We start from the raw sequence: 6000 nt of genomic DNA, 5'->3' as shown, positions 1-6000 counted from the left end.
ACCAATTCGGGGCGCCGTGGGTCTCCTCTGACGTCAGCTGACCAGTAGGTCAGCTGACGAACCTCTTCCTCGCATAAAGGTCCTGTCTGTGCGCGCGCGCACGACAGCGACCTTGTGGAAAAAAGAGAGCCCCGTCCTCAGCGTCCTAGACGCCAGAGGGACGGGCAGGGAAGCAGAGTCAGCCGCGGCGGCGGTGCTGTCCGCCGCGGCTGTACTTGTTACAATTATGTGGTGATCTGCAGTATCACCAATAATGCAAGTATAGAATGCAGATATATAAAGGTGTATGGTGTTTGGTGCACAGTAGAATAAATAGATAGATCTCACCAGAGGAGCTGGCGAGCACTATCCGCCACAACAAGGCTAGGCCTCACCAGAGGAGCTGGTGGGCACTATCTGTAATAAACGCTAGACCTCACCAGAGGAGCTGGTGGGTACTTGGTGAGTAGAGAGGTCAGACAGGCAAGGTTCGGCAACTGAGAGGCAGATACAGTACAGAATCGTTAGGCAGAAGAATAGTAGATAGTCAGGCAGGGGTTCAGCAACAAGATCAGATGGGCAGAAGTACAGAAACGATAAGCAATAGCAAGGTCAGAGTATAGCCAGAATCATACACAGGTAATCAGTAATACAATATATTAATAGTCCTAGTTTTGTGTGAAATCCCTGGTTTCCTCCCAGATACACCGGATACTAGTCTAAGGTCTGAGCGCTAACACGAGTGTATTCGCAACAGCAGACAAGTTGCAAATGATCAGTGAAGGCTTAAGAAGCCGAGGAGAGCTCACAGCCGCGCGTGAGTCACCTTTGACGTCAGCCGACCGGCAGGTCAGCTGACACACCTTCTTCCAGCATAAACGCCCTGTCTCCGCACGCGCCCGCGCGATACAGCGACCCTATGAGCACGAGACAATACCGTTCCCGGCGTGCTAGATGCCGACGGAACGGATGAGGCCTGTGAGCAGGGAACAAAGGCGGTTGCGGGTATACACTGCGTGTCCGCAGCCGCCATATTTGCAGATGTTACATTAATATAGATTACAGACCAGGTAATAGTTTCTATTATACTAGATACTAGATAATAGGTTGGCCCTGTCTTAGGCCTTGCTGGTGGATAATATAAGGCACTGTGATAAATGGCGGTTGCGACCATGCTAATGCATTTATGAGTTCAGATCTAGACCTATGACTGTTATGACTTATAGGGCTCACAAAGCGGTGCTAACCCAGTTAGAGACTTTAGGTAGAGTGACCAGACGTCCCGGATTGCCCGGGACACGTCCCGGATTCGGGGTCCGCTGTCCCAGGCTTAATGAGGTCCCGGGAAACGTCCCGCTTTCAGCAGCGGGACGTCCCGGCCTCGGGACTCTGGCCACTCTCTCCTCAATGAACTGGCAGCGGCGTCTATAGACGCCGTGCCACTTCATTGCCTGCAGCCCCGCTCCAGCCTCCTCTTCCGGTGTCTGTTTCCGACACTGGCAGGCGAGCAGGGCTACGGCAAGATGGCTGCCGAAGCCCTGTACTGGAGACCTATTTGTGTCTCTAGTACAGGGCTTCGGGCGCCATCTTGCCGTAGCCCTGCTCTGCCAGGCTGTCAGCGCGGGAGAGAAGAGCAGGAGGAACAAGACGGTCCCGGGACGGAGCAGCGCGCCAGAGGCCGGACACTTCTGCCAGGTGAGTAAATGCTTTCTTTTCCAGGTGAAATGTTTGCCCGCATTGTTTCTTTTCTAGCGAAATGTTTGCCCGCATTGCGTTTCTTTTCTAGCGAAATGTTTGCCCGCATTGTTTCTTTTCTAGCGAAATGTTTGCCCGCATTGTTTCTTTTCTAGCGAAATGTTTGCCCGCATTGTTTCTTTTCTGGTGAAATGTTTGCCCGCATTGTTTCTTTTCTAGCGAAATGTTTGCCCGCATTGCGTTTCTTTTCTAGCGAAATGTTTGCCCGCATTGTTTCTTTTCTAGCGAAATGTTTGCCCGCATTGTTTCTTTTCTGGTGAAATGTTTGCCCGCATTGTTTCTTTTCTAGCGAAATGTTTGCCCGCAGTGCGTTTCTTTTCTGGTGAAATGTTTGCCCGCATTGTTTCTTTTCTAGCGAAATGTTTGCCCGCAGTGCGTTTCTTTTCTGGTGAAATGTTTGCCCGCATTGCGTTTATTTTGTACCGACATGTTGCCCGCATTGCGTTTATTTTGTACTGACATGTTGCCCGCATTGCGGTTATTTTGTACTGACATGTTGCCTATTGCGTTTATTTTCTGGTGTCCGGGGTAACTGTTACTACATTTATTATTTAATGGTCATAGATGGCTATGTTTGCTGCTTTGTGGTTACGGTATACTATTAGCATCACACAGTTTCTGCACACCCATGATGCAAAGTCTCGTTTGTCCACATCATGGCGTAAACACTGCTTTCTTATGCCTCGCTGTTACATCATTACGTTAGCTCCGCCCATACAATGTCATGGCCACGCCCATTTTTTTCGGCGCGGCAACCCCCCCAGTCTTCGCCGCTGCGCGCTCAGTCCTCCCCACTTTTTGACGCCACGCCCCCCTCCCCGTCCCAGGTTGGACCCACAAAAATATGGTCACTCTACTTTAGGCATGATAACCATTGCACCACGCTGGTGAAAAGCCAGTTTAGTTTAGGCGTGATAAGTTTAGGCGTGATAAGTTTAGATAAGTTTAGTTCGCTTGCAAAGTCCCGCACGCAAAGCAGCGCCATTAAACTTTATGCGAAGAGCACCAGACTTTGCTAGCGCAAAATTTTTGATCAGCTGTGCACTGCGGTGCTAATCCAGTTGGTGCTTAAACTTATCACGCCTAAACTTATCACGCCTAAACTTATCATGCCTAAACTTATCACACCTAAACTTATCATACCTAAACTTATCATGCCTAAACTGAGTTTAGGCATGATAAAGGGCTTTTCACCAGCGTGCTAACTGTTAGCACCGCTTTGTGAATCAGGCCCATAGTGTCACTGTGACTTAAAGTTTATAGTATTTTATATTCTCTTTGCTGTTCCTTTATACCTATGGCATTAATGATATTTGCCCAGTAGGGGTCACTATAAGCTATGAAGCTTCTTCCAGCCCCCTGAAGTCCTCCTGGCCCCTCGCCGTCATCCCACACTCCGTCGTTCCTCTGGTGTCCCCTCCAATGCTGGATGTGCAGCCCTGTGCCGCGTGTGTCCTCTATCACGTTCCTGTGGTGGGGAGTGTAAGCAAAAATTGCTATTGTGAATGCACAAGAGTGTGAAAGAGGAAGCGCACGGTTCATGCCATGCATGCGCAGTGGCTGTTAGTTGAAGTATATAGTATATTGTGTTTCCCCAGCTGTGTGCATCCTCAATCGCACTGCCACCAGGGCCGGTCCTGGACTTTCTGCTGCCTGAGGCAAAAATCGTGAAGGCGCCCCCCCCTCCGGCCGACCGCCGCCGCGCCCCCCCCCCCCCCCCCAGCATAAAAATACAAAAATACGGGGACTGCAGCACAAGTAACTATTTTTGATTGGTGTATTTCATTTTTGTGGACTAAGCACAGCTATTACTGTATATATAAATGATTTATGATGACCATTTCATGAAAAATAGAACATTTTATCATATTGTCTATTTTAATTACAGTTTAAATTCATTAGGAGTGGGAGTCAGAGTATTTTTTCCCGACTCCAGGTACCCAAAATTGCTCCAACTCCAACTCCACAGCCCTGATGAAATTACTCACATTAAAGGGGAACTGAAGAGAGAGGTATATGGAGGCTGTCATGTTTATTTCCTTTTAGACAATACCAGTTGCCTGGCAGCCCTGCTGATCCTCTGCCTCTAATACTATTAGCCATAGCCCCTGAACAAGCATGCAGCAGATCAGGTGTTTCAGTGATTCAGACTTATAAGTCTGATCTGACAAGACTAGCTGCATGCTTGTTTCTGGTTTTAATCAGATACTACTGCAGAGAAATAGACCAGCAGGGCTGCCAGGCAACTGGTATTGATTAAAAGGAAATAAACATGACAGCCTCCATATACCTCTCTCTTCAGTTCCCCTTTAAGGACCATTTCATTTAGTAATTCTGCACACAAGTGAAATGCTGTCATCTGGCATGGCATTAACCCCTGCAGAGTGACAAAGGCCTATGTTGCAGAAATTGTAGGCCCTACTCTGTTTGGGGTTCAATGTGGATGTACCATCCTGCGGTTCCCTTCACACTGGATCTGCTGGTGTGTGTCTCTGCCTCCATGCTCTGCTTGTTCTCCCTCCTGTCTATCTTAGCGGAATTAAGCCTGATACATACTTTCAATTATGATTGACCAATTTTACCACCTGCCTCCATGTAGTATAAGGGATACCTACATAATCTGCTCATAGTCTTCAATATCTGTTGCCCCTCATACTACATGCAGGTGGTAAAATTGGTCAGTGATTGGCCAATCATAATTGAAAGTGTGTACCAGGCTTTATGACACTAAACCCCTAATCTAAGTAGGTGCTATGTAAGCATAAGTGCAGTCGCAGGTAGCAACCTGTGCTAAGATGAGCTGGTGCGGTGAAAATGCTGCTGCAAGATCGCTGCAAAAGTGTCAGTGCATGGAATAAAGTGCAGAAGTGAAAGTGTAGAAATCCTTACCCATGTGTAAGTCAGGAGGGCAGGAGACAGCCAAATCAAAGCCCAAAAAATAAATAACAGCAACAGGATGATATATACTCCCCTGCAATGCAGGGCCCAGCCTGTATATGCAGCCTGGCAGGGGCGTAACTAGAACTCTCTGGGCCCCCCTGCAAAACATATTTGATACAGAGAGGGATAGAAAGCTACATGGGGGGAGAAGATGTGACAGAGAGGGAGAGACAGTGACATTGTGAGTAGTGAGCAAGAATGAGCGTTTAAATTTGGAACAGCATTCCTAATGCTTTGGATCAGATTCTGAATCATTCATTACTTATTTGGATCACAGCAGGGATTGTTAACTCACCCTCATTGCTCCTTCTGCCTGCTGCGCACCACATTGCGTTCCAGCTCTCTGACACTTCCTTCTTTTGGCTGGGATGGAGGAAGAATCCGGGAGCTGCCTGGAACTCAACGCAGGGCACAGCGGGCAGAGGCAGCAAAATGGGTGAGTTAAAACCCTCTGCTGCTGTCCGAATATGTAAAGATTCAGATTCTAAGCATTCAGAACGCTGTACGCTTATAATCATTCCCAGTAGTAACAGAAAAGGGGGGGGGGGGGGGACAGCCATGGGGATGTACCAAACTCATAGACAAACACATGGTAAGGGGGAAAGGCACAGAGAAACATACAGACACACGTAAAAGGATTAAGAGATACACGTGAAAGAGAAAAACATACAGAGTTGTCAGCTTTGTGGAAGGAGAGACAGAACTCACAGGCAAGTTGCAGGAAGCTACATAGCTCAACTACACCGAGAGTTAACTTTACTTATACCATATATTCCCTTCCTGCTGGTGGGGGGAGGAGAGAGGGCCTGCAGTCTGGCCAGCTTAATTACCTGCTTCCTGGGAATGAAGTGTGGAGCACACAGCGGCAGCACAGAAGTTATGGTCAAGAAAGGTCAGAGGTGAGCTGAGTGATCAGCACTGATCACTCATTGGCATACTCACAGCTCACAGCTCTCCCGGGACTTCTCTCCTCGCTCTGCTGCTAGCTGCCGAAGCACACAGTGCAGCTGATTTCCAGAGACCTGCGTCATCTTGCTCTGCCTGCAATCACCGGTAGATGCTGAGCAGCAGCAGGAATTCCCCACACATCGGCACTGCACACCAAGGTCGCCGGCAGTAGGTAGACAGCGGAGGCAGAGCTCGGAGTCCAGCATGGTGAGTGGGCCGCGGGCGGCAGGTCATGTGGCAGGGCTGACTCCCACTTCCAGTCCTGTATTCTGCCTGGCGCCCACCATCAAGCAGGCAGGGGCAGCGACAGCGTGCAGCCTCACAGTCACAGAAGCCTGCTAGTAGGCGGCAGAGGCAGAGCTCGGAGCCCGGCATGGT

This window comes from Hyperolius riggenbachi, chromosome 10 (assembly GCF_040937935.1).
Source record: "Hyperolius riggenbachi isolate aHypRig1 chromosome 10, aHypRig1.pri, whole genome shotgun sequence".
Classification (NCBI taxonomy): domain Eukaryota; kingdom Metazoa; phylum Chordata; class Amphibia; order Anura; family Hyperoliidae; genus Hyperolius; species Hyperolius riggenbachi.
Note: the sequence above shows the minus strand (reverse complement) of the source record.